The following is a 16352-nucleotide window of genomic DNA, read 5'->3' as shown; positions in this document are numbered from 1 at the left end:
TACACTAATGTACCTCTAATTTCATAGAGGTGCCGTTCTGCGATTCTGTTGCATAGTGCTTCCGATAGATCGGCACTAAGCTAGAGTCCTGGCTATTTAATTTGTCTAACACAAATTTCACGGTTGTGTCGGTTGTTATCAAAGTGGACTCTCTTCTGAAAAGAGCTTCTACGGCCAGTTTCACCGGTTAAAGAGATCAACCCATTGATTATTGGCCACTCGCGCTGAATTTTATCGCAGAATCAATGTCTATCAACGCTTTATCGATGCAAACTTTTAGGCTGTAGGAACTTTCCAGCATACTGAGCTATTGCTAGCGCGATAGAATGGCAACTTGTCGACTCACGGCTTTGAATAAAGAGGCTAATGAACACATTAAGTAACTTATTTCGAATTTGACGTTTGCGGATCCGTGCTGCTGGATGCAGCACGGTTTGCTGGATGCAGCATGTAAAAAAGCGCTGAATCCGGATGCTGGATCAAGCAATTCCTATCTCTATTGGTTACTTTCCTCTAGTTTTATTGAAATATATTTCGTGCAAATTTCACATTCAAATGTTCTTTCTTTCACCAGTATGCACTCTCATATGTGCTTTTAAATAACCCTTTATTGGATATTGTTTGGTGCAAATTTCACATATAAATGGTTTTTCATCAGTATGGATTGCCATATGCCCTTTTAAATTTTCTTTCGATGAAAGCTGTTTGGTGCAAATTTCACATTGAAATGGTTTTTGACCACTATGCACTCTCATATGCGCTTTTAAAAGATGTTTCAATTTAAAGCGTCTAGTGCACATTTCACATTCAAATGGATTTTCACTGGAATGCCAAATCATATGCTTTTTTAAAAGTGCTTTCGTTGAAAAATGTTTGGTGCAAATTTCACATCCAAATGGTTTTTCACCAATATGCACTGACATATGTTCTTTTAAATATATTTTCATTTTGAACTGTTGGGTGCAAATTTCACATTCAAATGGTTTTTCATCAGTATGCACTCTCATATTATGAGATTTTAAAAGGCGTTTCGTTGAAAACTGTTTGGTGCAAATTTCACACTCAAATGATTTTTCACCAGTGTGCAATATCATATGTTGCGTTAAATTACTCTTTGCTGCAAACCGTTTAGTGCAAACTTCACATGTAAAAGGTTTTTCCCCAGTATGCACTCTCATATGCGATTTTAAATTTTGTTTCGATGAAAAGGGCCTAGTGCAAACTTCACATTCAAATGGTTTTTCACCAGTATGCACTCTCATGTGCGATTTTAAATATTCTTTCGTTGAAAACTGTTTGGTACAAATTAAACACGCAAAAGGTTTCTCCCCAATGTGTATTCGCATATGTAGTTCTAAAAGATAATTGTTTGAACATGATGTCTTACAAATGATACATATAAAACGTCCTCCAGTGTTCACATTGGTAGTGGAAGTTATATATTGGTTCAAATTACTATCACTTCTATCATAATTCGTTAATAGGCTACTGGCATCAGTTTTCATATCTTCCCAAGAGAAACCTAAAATTATAATCCTCTGTTTAATCAATAAAATGCAACAAAATGACAGATAATGTATAATTCGTGAAGTAAAATCTAGGCTGAAAAATTTAAATGAAGTGTACAGTATCTTACTATATTCTGATTTATCTTTCTGATCTTTCTGATTGTCCATCTTCAACATGTACCTGGCATAGAAGTACCGGCAATCAATTTTTATCTGTTTGCCCTTTGTCTAGTGTATGTTATATGTTAAGTTAATTTTGCCACCAAAAATCAGACAAATGCTTATGACATTCAAGGATTCCTGTTTTGATGAAATGCCCCTGAAGATGCTCTAGGAGCGAAAATATACTTAAGCAAGATTTAATAAACTCGGTGCTCGATATCTGCCTTTTACTCCCGTAAATTTAAGGTACTAGTACACTTTAGAAGGCCAAAAATAAGCATTTTTTCAAGATTTTTTTTCTCCGAACCTTTATTAAAAATGAAAATAAAACTTTTTACATATTAATATCTAACTCTTAGAGAATACAAAAATATATCTTTTTTCATTAATGCACGTACACTAATATTGTCCAGGGCACCAAAGTGGAGGCCTCGAAAAAAAGTGGTTTCAATGGCGGACAGTTAATCTCAGGATTGGGATCTCTGAAACAAAAAAATCGTACGGCACTTGAAAAAGGAAGGTTTCTTACGTGACAATTTACCACCGTTAGTGAAAAATTCCGCAAAAAAAGATATTACGGAAATTTAAAAAAAATTGTGAAAAAATCGCCCGTTTTCCTTCAGTTTTTCATGGTTAAAAAATATTTATTTTTTATGTTTTGGTCAAATTGTGGTAAATTGTCACGTAAGAAACCTTCCTTTTTCAAATACAGTACGATTTTTTTGTTTCAGATATCCCAATCCTGAGATTAACTGTCCGCCATCATTTTTCGAGGCCTCGACTTTTGCGCTCTCTGGAATATTAGTGTACGTTCATAAATGAAAATAGATATATTTTTTGTACTCTCTAAGAGTTTTAGATAAAGGTTCTGAGAAAAAAATTCTTGAAAAAATAAATATTTTGGTCTTCTAAAGTGTACTAGTACCTTTATTTCTTTTGCTGACTCATGACAATGGCACCAACAAGTTTTCGCTGTTGAATGTTTAACTTTATCAGTAATTTTGTTTCAGTTCCTTTAATGATAAATCAATTTTAAGTCAGTTTAAGGTTTGATTTTTACGCGTTTCGGAATTATTTTGCTTAAAGTGCTAAGATGCAATGAGAATTCAGAAATCTAACAAATGAGTAATGTGCTCAGGTGGTGGTATTCTACGAAGAAGGTAGGAATTTTGGCTGAATAGTAAAATACTCAGTGTGTTCCATACATCAGTATTGCAATGTGGTTGAGTGATATAGGGTAACTTGCTAAGAACTAACACAACGATTTGTTAAAACCCGTCGTTGCAATCTGAGCTTCAAACACAACTGTAAAGGGTAGGTACCCCCCCGTTAAGACAGGCAACATTGTTATTATTATTGGTTACCTACCGTCCGCTATGTGAGGACGCAGTGTAACGGTACGAAGGTATTTTTGAACTCTGTAATTATTTTTATAATTATTTTCTCTTGATCTCTGAATTAATTTCTCTGATTTTCTCGTAATTAATTATTTATTAGACGAAGCAAGTTTTCAAACCTAATAGTAAATTAATAATATTGAAAAATATTAAAAATCACTAAAAGATTTTTAAATTGAAAACTTATTGGTACATTTTCATGGTAACACCTCCAAGACTTCTATAATTTGCAAGTCATATGGATGCTGCAGTGAAGACGAAAGGGAAGGAATTCTACACCTTGCAATTCACATCCCCCGTCTGCAGCCGGCAAAGTTCCAACTGAAAAATGCACCTGGTTACTCTACGGAGTAATACGAAAAATAAAATAAAAATGTGTACCATTTTTATTCGGTTGCGATGCGAAGGCAGACCAATCTTACTTTTTAATTAGAATACGGAGTGCAGTCCAGTTCCTTTAACCGCGATTTTCTGCTCTTATTGGAGCTTCATCAGAAGGAACGTAGGCACTGTTCTCCATACTCCAACTAAATTGCATCGAGAGGTTTTCCCACACATCGCAACCAAAGTGATGATAATAGGTGGCAAGCGCCATCTGGCAATTGAAAGACGAAGCAAGTTTTCAATCCTAATAGTAAATTAATAATATTGAAAAATATTAAAAATCACTAAAAGATTTTTAAATAGATATTTCAAAATCTTTTAGTGATTTTTAATATTTTTCAATATTATTAATTTACTATTAGGATTGAAAATTTGCTTCGTCTTTCAATTGCCAGATGGCGCTTGCCACCTATTATCATAAATATCTATTTAAAAATCTTTTAGTGATTTTTTCAATATTATTAATTTACTATTAGGATTGAAAACTTGCTTCGTCTTTCAATTGCCAGATGGCGCTTGATACCTATTATCATCACTTTGGTTGCGATGTGTGGGAAAACCTCTCGATGCAATTTAGTTGGAGTATGGAGAACAGTGCCTACGTTCCTTCTGATGAAGCTCCAATAAGAGCAGAAAATCGCGGTTAAAGGAACTGGACTGCACTCCGTATTCTAATTAAAAAGTAAGATTGGTCTGCCTTCGCATCGCAACCGAATAAAAATGGTACACATTTTTATTTTATTTTTCGTATTACTCCGTAGAGTAACCAGGTGCATTTTTCAGTTGGAACTTTGCCGGCTGCAGACGGGGGATGTGAATTGCAAGGTGTAGAATTCCTTCCCTTTCGTCTTCACTGCAGCATCCATATGACTTGCAAATTATAGAAGTCTTGGAGGTGTTACCATGAAAATGTACCAATAAGTTTTCAATTTAAAAATCTTTTAGTGATTTTTAATATTTTTCAATATTATTAATTTACTATTAGGATTGAAAACTTGCTTCGTCTTTCAATTGCCAGATGGCGCTTGCCACCTATTATCATCACTTTGGTTGCGATGTGTGGGAAAACCTCTCGATGCAATTTAGTGGGAGTATGGAGAACAGTGCCTACGTTCCTTCTGATGAAGCTCCAATAAGAGCAGAAAATCGCGGTTAAAGGAACTGGACTGCACTCCGTATTCTAATTAAAAAGTAAGATTGGTCTGCCTTCGCATCGCAACCGAATAAAAATGGTACACATTTTTATTTTAATTATTTATTCTTTTATATTTAAAATTTCTTGCAACGATGCCACACCTAATTATGTTGTGGTATCACTGATGGGTTTGTAATATACGCCACCTAGTGGTGAATATGACTTCGTTTTCCAAGTCTTAATTTTGGGGGACAGAGAAATTTCTCGTCACTTTTGGTTTGGAGGGTCAACGAGTGGCATGTGACAAAATTAGCTCAAATTTAAAGGTTAAGACTTCGTTTTATGGTTAAATTGTTGAATTTCGAAATGTGGATCAATAAAATGTATTCAGGAGTGTTTAGAAGAAGTCAACAAATAGATCTATCTAGTTTTCCGGCATAGAATTTCCGTCACATGGTAACTACATCTTTTTATATTATTTTTTTATGTTGTTACCTACTGTTGTTACCAACCTGTTGTTACTCCGTTTCATTGTAACATATAATCTTTCCAATTAAATCTTATGTGTAAATTTATTCCGTGAATTTAGTATCTTTTAATCATTCCAATATTTATAGGTAAGTAATATTTATTCAGAGAAAATCCCAACCTTATTTTTTCCATATAAAAGTCAAAATTTCTTTTGAATTATTCCAACATCATTAATAAGTATCCGATAATTATTTTAAAGAAATAATATCTATTCTGTATTTAAATTCCAAATTCACGTGTCTGTAATTTGAAATTGTCACATACATCCATTTTGTCAAGGCCATTCAGTAATGAGAGTTTTTGTGTGATTAATGCCCTTTTTTACATTACTATCTATACTAAAAACACTTTCCTAGTTTTTCTTTTTCTTTCCTTTGATTCTTTCGCACACTTAAGAAATTGAAGTAAACGGTAATTATGTTTTTTAGTCACTAATGTGAAAACTTAAAAACACTGAGAGGCCAATTTCCAACCACCAGTCACTTGGGAGAACAAGCTTGTGGAGCGTTCCAGCTCCATTTTCGTCTTTGCACCTGGGCGTACAGGAGGCCATCCTGGTGCTCATTTTCGGAGATCCAGCAGCAACCTTTTTAGGAGTCGTTTGGGAACAATGAGTTTTTGAGATAGTAACTTTCTGTATATGGTGTTTCATATCACAGACATTTTGGTTTAATGCACTATGTTCAGTAATTATTATTTTTAAGATTTAGTATTATTTATTTATTTGTTTTTTTAATATACATATAAGTTTAGTAAGTTCCCAAACTCATGTATAATCCTGCTCTACTGTACGTTGAGCTCGGCGTATCTGCCAGAAAGGTATTGTTGTATTTTGTTGTTAATTTGGTTGATTTCATTTCATTATGTAAATTTAGTTCGTATTGTTAATTGCTTGTTTCCCATGTATTTCATTATTTATTCGCTTTACCTCATTTATTCGGTCATTTTAAGTCGTCTGTATAGGTATTTATCTTAACTTCAAGTTTTGTAACGTTCATTCATTAACTTTGCTTAATTCATTTTGTTGTATTTCCCTTAGTCCGGCTTGTGCCTGCTTATTTATATTATTATTAATATTTGTCGGTTTTTAATTTAGTTGTGCGTAGCAAGCGTACTATAACCATTTGGTAAAGTTAGTCTCATATGAGTTGTAAGTAAGAGGTATCTTAATTTTGTAACATGTAACATTATTGTTACATTACAGTACATTGTTTAGTATTGTAACCAAATAACTTTTGTCATGTTGGAGTCACATAATATTCACTATGTGTAACTCAGAGATTGTGAAAATCTAAGTAGTTATATTTAATAAATTTTGTTTATTTGGTATATCATTTATTGTTATTCCTTCATTCACATTTACTGATTTAATATAGTTTTGGTAGCAGTGTAAGATACCTGGGAAAGTGATCTAAGATCATTTCCTGGCGCCCATGATTTGTTTGTTTTTATCAAATTTGTTCTTCTTTAGCAATTATTTATTTTACTCATTTTCAGTACATCATTCTTATCTTAATATTTCCATTCTTAGTCATCATCACTATCTACTTTGAGCTGCAGTCTTCGACAGGCATGCAAAATTGGCCATATCCATCCTTGAGTGTCAAGTTGTCGTTCTCTTTCATATCTTGCTAGCCTAACTCCATTCAGTTTGCATCTGTCTATTCATACTTTTATGATCAGTTCATCCCACTTTCTTCATATTATCATTTTGCTTCTACAAATACTACTGCAAAAGTAGTATTTTGTAACCTCGGCTTCTTCAACGTAGAAGCCACCCTCTTTTTTTGTTAAACTTATAGTCCGTTCTTTAACGGTAAAATATTGCGAAACCTCTAAATTTTAAAGAACCGCTTGGATTGACATGAAATTTGGCATACGTATAGCTTACATGTCAAAGAAAAAAAGTGATATTGTGCCGATGTGTGCTTTTTCCCTGGGGGTGACTTTCACCTCCTTTTGGGGGTGAAAAAATATATGTCCAAAATAAGTCCGGAAATGGGTAAACTGACTAATTTTAAGTAACTTTTGATCTATAGAGCTTTTTCGCCAAGTCAACACTTGTCGAGTTATTTGCAAGTGAATATGTTCATTTTTCAACAAAATAACCACATTTTTAGACGGTTTTTCGCAAATAACTCAAAAAGTAAGTATTTTGTCGAAAAAAACGTTCTTAGAAAAAATATAGCCTATAAAAAAGTTAAAAAATGGTGTACGCGTTAGGTCTCTGGATCTCGTAGAACCAGAGTTATAGCCAATGAAAAATAGATTCATATTCACCAAATTTCAAATAGAATATTTTGACGTGAAATATCCAAAAAATTAACCACTTTTTGGGGAAAACTCATTTTAACTTTTTTAAAGTGTTTAAAAAAGCTTTATTTCTGTTTTTACAAAAAGTTTCTAGCATTAAATTTAAGCAAGTTACACTCAAAATAAAGTTGGACCCTTTTGTTTTTGCAAAAAAAAATCGGCAAGACCACCCTCTAATTAGCAACTTAAATGAAATTAATCGTTACCGCTCCACAAATTATTTTACTTATGTTGTGTTTATAAAGGGTGTCCCGAAAAGATTGGTCATAAATTATACCACACATTCTGGGGTCAAAAATAGTTTGATTGAACCTAACTTACCTTAGTACAAATGTGCTCACAAAAAAAGTTACAGCCCTTTGAACCTCTAAATTTTAAAGAACCGCTTGGATTGACATGAAATTTGGCATACACATAGCTAACAAGTCAAAGAAAAAAAGTGATATTGTGCCGATATGTGCTTTTGCCCCGGGGATGGTTTTCACCCCCTCTTGGGGGTGAAAAAATATTCGTCCAAAAAAAGTCAGGGAATGGATAAACTGGCTAATTTTAAGTAACTTTTGTTCTATAGAGTTTTTTCACAAGTCAATACTTTTCGAGTTATTTGGCAGTGAATATGCTCATTTTTTCAACAAAATAACCACGCTTTTAGACGGTTTTTCGCAAATAACTCAAATAGTAAGTATTTTGTCGAAAAAACATTCTTAGCAAAAATATAGCCTGTAGAACATTTGAAAAAATGGTGTATATATCACGTCTCTGCACTTAGTAGAAACAGAGTTATTGCTAATGAAAAATAGGTTCATATTCGTCAAATTCCAAATGGAATACTTTAACGTGAAATAACCAAATATGAAGCACATTTCGGGGAAAACTCATTACAACTTATTTAAAGTGTTTAAATAAAGCTTCATTTTTGTTTTATAAAAAAAATTTCTAGCATCAAAATTAAACAAGTTACGCTCAAAATAAAGTTAGTCCCTTTTGTTTTTGGTAAAAAAATCGAGAAAATCACCCCCTAATTAGTATCTTAAATGAACTTAATCGTTACGACTTCACAAGTTTCTTGACTCGTGTATATATTGTTTATATGATCTGTAAGTTTCATCGGCTCAAAGTCCTTATTATTGAAAGGGCTGTAGTTAAAAGGGGTTGAACGAGTCACTGATCACGAATGTATGCAAATTTAGAAACACCAAATCTTAATCAATTTTTGTCCAACAGAAAAACAAAAAAAATACATGATATTCAGAAAAGCAAATCTGACTTTTTTTGTTCTTCGAGATTTTTGGTATCTCCAACAATTTTTAAGTTATTTTGAAAAAAAGCATATTTTTCAAAATTTAAATTTTTAAAAATTTTACTTTGAAACCAAATTTTTTCAAAAATGAGCACTTTAAACCGATGAAACTTACAGATCATACAGGGTGTCCCGAAAAGATTGGTCATAAATTATACCACATATTCTGGGGTCAAAAATAGGTTGATTGAACCTCACTTACCTATATACAATAGTGCACACAAAAAAAGTTACAGCCCTTTGAAGTTACAAAATGAAAATCGATTTTTTTTCATCTATCGAAAACTCATGTTTTAGACATGTGGCATTTTTACGGCAGCAACATCTTAAAAAAAATTTAAGTAAAATTTGTGCACCCCATAAAAATTTTATGGGGGTTTTGTTCCCTTAAACCCCCCAAACTTTTGTGTACGTTCCAATTAAAACTTTTTTGCCTCTTATTACTTTTTCGATAAGCCAGTGTTTATCGAGATATTTTAAATAATTGTCGAATCCACCACATATTTGTGGTTAAGTACGGTTCTAATAGAGACCTGTTATTAATCTGAAAATTTATTTATAATTTACATTTTTAGGTATATTTTGAAAAAGAAGCTACATCTCGATAAAAGGTGACTTATGAAAAAAAGACTAAGAGGCAAAAGTTTTAAAAACACTGTGGTTAACTAATGGTACCACAATAATAGTTTAATTGGAACGTGCACAATCATTTGGGGGGTTTAAAGGAACAAAACCCCCATAAAATTTTTACGTAAATATATTGAAAAAGAAGCCGCATCTCAATAAAAACTGGCTTATCGAAAAAATACTAAGAGGCAAAAAAGTTTTAAAAACGTTGTCTTTAACTAATGGTACCACAACAATGAATTCATTGGAACGTACACAAAAGTTTGGGGGGGTTTAAGGGAACAAAATCCCCATAAATTTTTTATGGGGTGGACAAATTTCACTATAATTTTGTTTTAAGATGTTCCTGTCATAAGAATGATACATGTCCATTTTCAATAAAAAATCTCTAATAGTTTTCGATATATTGAAAAAAATCGATTTTCATTTTGTAACTTCAAAGGGCTGTAACTTTTTTTGTGAGCACATTTGTACTAGGGTAAGTTAGGTTCAATCAAACTATTTTTGACCCCAGAATGTGTGGTATAATTTATGACCAATCTTTTCGGGACACCCTGTATAAACACAACATAAGTAAAATAATTTGTGGAGCGGTAACGATTAATTTCATTTAAGTTGCTAATTAGAGGGTGGTCTTGCCGATTTTTTTTTTGCAAAAACAAAAGGGACCAACTTTATTTTGAGTGTAACTTGTTTAAATTTAATGCTAGAAACTTTTTGTAAAAACAGAAATAAAGCTTTTTTTAAACACTTTAAAAAAGTTAAAATGAGTTTTCCCCAAAAAGTGGTTAATTTTTTGGATATTTCACGTCAAAATATTCTATTTGAAATTTGGTGAATATGAATCTATTTTTCATTGGCTATAACTGTGGTTCTACGAGATACAGAGACCTAACGCGTACACCATTTTTTTAACTTTTTTATAGGCTATATTTTTTCTAAGAAGATTTTTTTCGACAAAATACTTACTATTTGAGTTATTTGCGAAAAACCGTCTAAAAATGTGGTTATTTTGTTGAAAAATGAACATATTCACTCGCAAATAACTCGACAAGTGTTGACTTGGCGAAAAAGCTCTATAGATCAAAAGTAACTTAAAATTAGTCAGTTTGTAGCACGGTTAATTTTATGAAACAGCCCCACGCATGGAAGCCGTTTTATGTAACACGACAAAGAATGGAAGTCATATGGGGCCATTTTAATGTAAGACAAAAGATAGCCCCTGTTGTTTTATGAAACATGACTAATTAAGAATTGGACAAAATTCGTGCTACATAAATTATTAAGTACCTCGGTTGCTACTGTCTCAGAGATTTTAGGGAGTGGATTCTTTAATAGATGTTATGATATACTCTTATTAGCTTAGAAAAATTAGAAAGATAGAAAAATCGGATTAAGGATGTGAAATAAAAAATAAAGAAAAATACAAAAAATAAAATATTGGGCGCCATTGGTTACCTAAGGGAAACCAAACTTTATACAAAAAAAAATAGAAATAAAACAAAGAAAGATAAATTAAAATAAAACAAAGAAACATAGTCAAATAAAATGATATATAATATACAAAATGTTATAATGTAACTTACCTCCTTTACTTTATTTATTTATTAAGCGCAACAGGCCTTGTAGGCCTAGGGCTAAAATGTTTACATTTCTGATTACATAAATAATATAGTAAATAACTTAATATAACTTACATAACTTATAAATTTTATTTAAATACACTTCAGTCTTTTTATACACTCCTTCACAACCTCTCTCCATCTCCTTCTGTCCAATGCTAGTTCTTTCCATCTCTCAATGTTACTTTTCTTCAAATCTTCATATACACTGTCCTTCCATCTTTTCCTTGGCCTGCCTTTCCTCCTCTTTTGTATTGGTCTTCGTGAAAGTACCATTTTTGGCATTCGTTTACTTCCCATTCTCTCTATGTGCCCCAAGTATCGTATTCTCTGTGCTTTGATCGTCGTCGTAATCGTTGGCTCTTGATATAGTTCTTCCAATTCTTTATTGGTTCTTCTTCTCCACTGACCTTCTATTTTCACACCTCCATATATTGCTCTTTGCATTTTTCTCTCCCATCTTTCTAACAGCTCTGTTTCTGACTTTTTGAGCACCCATGTTTCGCTTGCGTATGTTACTGTAGGTCTGATAACAGTCTTATAAATTCTTATTTTTGTTTTTCTTGATACGTATTTGGATTTCAATAATGTGCGTAATGCTCCATATTTTTTATTTCCTTTAGCTATTCTTGCCTTTATCTCCCCTTCTTCATGACCATTTTCATCTATTTTGGTTCCCAGGTAAATAATTTCTTTGGCTCTTTTAAACGAGTATGTTTTTTCTCCATCTATTTGTACTATGATGTTATTCTCTTTTTCTTTTTGGATCTCTCCCATTATCATATACTTTGTCTTTTCTTCATTGATTTTAAGTCCGAATTTTTTGGCTTCTGTTATTATGTTTTTCATTAACTTTTGTAGTTCTTTTTTGCTTGTTGCTAATAGCGTCAGATCATCTGCAAATGCTATGCATTGGTGGCCGTTTTTAAATATCGTTTCTTGCATGTTTATTCTGCTTTTCCTGATTATTCCTTCCAATGTTAGATTGAATGCCATTGTTGATAGTGGGTCTCCTTGTCGTAATCCTTCCTTGGTTTCAAACTTTTTGGATGTATACCCTTTCCACGCTATTTCGTTTGTTGTGTTTTCCATCGTCATCTTTAGCATCCTGACAATTTTACTTGGTATCCCCAATTCTTTCATCAGTTCGTACATCTGCTGTCTATTTACTGTGTCGTAAGCCTGCTTAAAGTCTATGAACAAAGCATATAGTACTGTTTTATGTTCGTAACAGGTAGTCTGTATTTCTTTTAAGGCAAATATTTGGTCAGTCGTTGATCTGTTGTTTCTAAAACCTGCCTGGTATTCCCCCAGTATTTTTTCCGAATAATGACTTAGCCTTTTACTTATACTTTGTGCCAAGATTTTGTAAATTATTTCTAATAGTGCGATGCCTCTGTAGTTTTCGCATAGCATTCTATCACCTTTTTTATGTATAGGGCATATTCTTGCTATGGTCCACTCTTCTGGCATTTTTTCTACTTCCCATATTCTTTTTATCAGATCATATATCTCTTTCTGTAGTCTTTTCCCTCCTGATTTTATCATTTCGGCCGATATTTCTGTTATTCCTGGGCTTTTGTTATTTTTCAAGCTCTTTATTTCGTTCTTTATTTCTTGTTCTGTGGGTATTTCTATTGCTATCTGATCATCTTCAATTTCAAGGTTTGTTTCCTTTTGTACTTCGCTCTTATTTAGCAGTTCTGTGAAATAGTTTTGCCAGTTTTCCATTATTTTTTCAGGCTCATTTAGCAACATCCCTTTATCATCTCTCATATATGGGTTGTTTTTTTGATATCCTCTTTCCATTTTTTTTGCTTCCTGGTAGAATGATCTTATTTCTTTTTTTTGAAATTTTTCTTCTATTTCTTTCAGTTTGTTCTCGTTGTATTTTCTCTTTTTGCTTCTACATTTTCTTTTCATGATTTTTCTCAATTCTCTGTATTCTTCTCTAGTGCTTTCTTCGTCATTTGTGAGATTTTTGAGTCTTACTTTTCTTATTGCTTCTGCTATTTCTTGACATTCTTCATCATACCAATCTTTTGTTTTGTGTTTTCTTTTGGTTTTCGCTAGGATTGCTTTACTTGTGTCCAAGATTGCTTCTTTGATATTTTGCCATTGTTTGTCTGGGCTTGACGTTTCTTGTTCCCTGATTAGTCTGTTGGTTATTCCCTGTTCATACTTCTTCTGTGTGTTGTTATCTTTTAGTAGTCCTATGTTAAATTGTTTTCCAATTTTTTCTGTTGTTTTATTGTTTCGCTTTATGTTATGCTCGATTTTATATTCTGCTCTCACCAGGTAGTGGTCAGAGTTACAGTCCGCTCCTCTCATACTCTTTACATTTATTACATTGTTTGCATGCTTCTTCTCTATTAAAATATGGTCTATCTGATTTACTGTCTTCTTATCAGGGGAAATCCACGTTCCTTTATATATATCTTTTCGGCGTAATTGTGTGCTTCGTATCACCATTTGCCTTTCTGTTGCAAAGCCTATTATTCTTTGGCCATTATCGTTCGACACCTCATGCTTACTATATTTCCCTATTATGTGTTCGTATATATTCTCTCTTCCTACTTTAGCGTTGCAGTCTCCCATTATTATTTTGATGTCAAACCCTGGTAATTTATCATATTCTCTTTCCAATTGCTCGTAGAATTCATCTTTTTCTTCTTCTGTGGCATCTTCAATCGGTGCGTGTACATTTATTATACTTATGTTTCGTTTGTCGCCTTTTAATCTTATTGTGCATAGTCTATCTGATATTGGTTGGAATGCCATTACTCTTTCCTTCCATTTTCTCTGTATTATAAAACCTGTTCCTAACCTTCTGGTTTCTCCCCCGCTTTTAAAAAATACCACGTCTTCTATTTCTACTATTTCTGTTTCCAATTGTTTTGTCTCTTGTAAAGCTATTATTTCTACATTATATCTTTTAATTTCTCTAATTAATTCTTTGAGTTTTCCTGTTTCGTATGTGCCTCTTACATTCCATGTACCCAAGTTGACTTTAGTTTTCTTTTTGTTATCTTTACTTATTGCCTTGTCCATTGCCTGCGTCGTTTCCTTCTTATTTATCCCTGTTGCAAACTGTATCTTGTCATTTTTCGGCTTTTCTTTTTTATTGCTGTCTTGATTTGTTTTCTTTCCATAGTTCGTAATCCTATTCTTTGCATTTTTCGTCGTCATTTGTTTCCTTTCATTGCTATTGCTTAGTTTTTTGCTTTGGTCTCTACCACCAACGTTTGGTTCATTCCATCCCAGCGCCATATTTCATGATCGGCATATATTTTCTTATACCCTACTTTCACTTTTCTCCCTTCCTTTCTTAGTTCTTGCGCTTTTTGTCTGACATGTTTCTGTACAATTCTGTCGTTCTTTGATAGGTCATCGTTGATATAAACTAGACCTTCTTCTCGATTTCTCAATTTGGTTTTGTTTCGCATGATTTTTCTTTTATCTTCTTCCTTTTCAAGCTCAACCAGACAAACTTTTTCTCCTAACTTCAGAGCCTTCTCTATTTGTACATCTACTTTTAATTCTGTCTGCATAAAATTTTTCATTGCATGTTTTAGGATATCTGGCCCATTTGTATCTATGTTCAATCCTTGTATAATTATATTTTTCCGCCTTTTTTGATTTTCTAAACTTTCAAGCCGTTCTTCTATTTGATAAACTGCCTGTTTTAGTTTCGTGTTTTCTTCTCTTAATGTTACATTCTCCTGGCGTAGCTCTCTTATTTCATCTCTATATTCTTTCTGCTCTCTACGCATCTCGCTAAGTTCTCTTGATTGTTCCTCGATTTTTAGACTTACTCCTGCCATCATTTCCATAATTTTTTGTATATTCTCCTCCATTTTCTCCTTTCTGTAGGAGGGAGATCTGCTTATTTTTCGACTTTTGTTAAAAGCCCGTTCCAATTCTTCCTCTTTTCTCTTCTTGTCGTTTTCGTCTGTCGTGGTACCGTCACTTTCTGTTCGAAATAATAGCTCTTCGTATTTTTTATCTTCTCTGCTCATTTCAACTGGTTCGTTTTACTGCGATAAAGGTCTCGTTCGGACTATCTCCGCGGAAACTTAACCTTTCTCAGTGTAGCGTCTTACTTTTTTTTTTTTTTTGATAAAATTATATTGAGCAGTATATACTATTTCGCTCCTCCCTACTTACAGGACTTCCCTGTCGACTTGGCAACACCGCGTTCCAATCAAACAATAATCCACTTCGAATATCGTAATATCGATGACGTTTTATTTGTTTGTGTGTTACGCTTACCTTGGATTTTTGCCAATTTGGAGCACAATTTCAATATTTAGTTTATTATTTTTCGTTCAGCGCGAAGATTACTCACTTAGCTTCACACTTTAGCGTTTGCTGTAATTGATTTACTCTGCATTTCGCGAAAAACGGGTTTAATGCAGGAGCAAAATACAATTAATATTTACACACTCAGCGCAACGTTGCCAATCCCCCTTTACTTTACACTCAAAATTATATACTCAGTCAATGTTTTATCGTTCTTACGATTCAAGAGAGAAGGAAAGAAAATAAATTATATGTTGAAAATCAAACATTATTTATTAAAAACAAAAAAATTAATCTCTGATCTCTCTGTTATAATTAGAGACCAGATTACCAATTAATCAAAGATGAAACGAACAGTTTTACAAATATAAAAAATTATACCTTAACAATTAGTGTCCTGGCTTCTTCCTCGTAGCTTGATTCGAAAGTCCAAGGCGCTATTGCACTCGCGAAACACTTACTTCACTGTCGTTAATTACAGCAAACAGCAAACAGTACATTGTTTATAAAATGCGTATTATTTCAAGGAACGGATAAAGAAATAAAATTCGTAATGTTGTGGGAACGAACAAAATAACAAACTCACATCAATGCGGAAAAGCGATTTGAAACTGCGTTTCTCCGACTCAATATACAGGGTGTAGCGAAAGTGTACAACTGTAAACTGGGTCGAAATTTCAAATATTTAAACGGAGGACTTTCAGCGTGTTTCAAGTTTACCCATTTCCGGACTTATTTTGGACATATATTTTTTCACCCCCAAAAGGGGGTGAAAGTCACCCCCAGGGCAAAAGCACACATCGGCACAATATCACTTTTTTTCTTTGACATGTAAGCTATACGTATGCCAAATTTCATGTCAATCCAAGCGGTTCTTTAAAATATAGAGCAAAAACCGTGAAAGAATGGACTATTAGCTATTTTTTAAATTTTTCTACTTCTGTTGGAGTTTATCATTCTTTTTACTTTCACTCCAACAGAAGTTTTCTTTTTTGTTACAGCAGAACCTCAGGATGTGTTCAAACCACGTGGGGAGTCAGATGGTGCCTAGTGCTAAATCTAGGATAATTT

The 16352-nt window shown here is 33.1% G+C and overlaps 1 protein-coding gene across 1 annotated transcript in view; it reads right to left on the bottom strand.

The window, feature by feature from the left end:
• LOC114329153 (oocyte zinc finger protein XlCOF6-like) overlaps positions 1-16352 on the bottom strand; it is a 49462-nt gene that overhangs the window by 16959 nt on the left and 16151 nt on the right. The gene's annotated exons all lie outside the window — the stretch shown is intronic.

This window comes from Diabrotica virgifera, chromosome 4, assembly GCF_917563875.1.
Source record: "Diabrotica virgifera virgifera chromosome 4, PGI_DIABVI_V3a".
Taxonomy (NCBI): Eukaryota; Metazoa; Arthropoda; class Insecta; order Coleoptera; family Chrysomelidae; genus Diabrotica; species Diabrotica virgifera.
The sequence above is the reverse complement of the archived record's forward strand: the minus strand, read 5'-3'. Positions and strand labels throughout refer to the sequence as shown.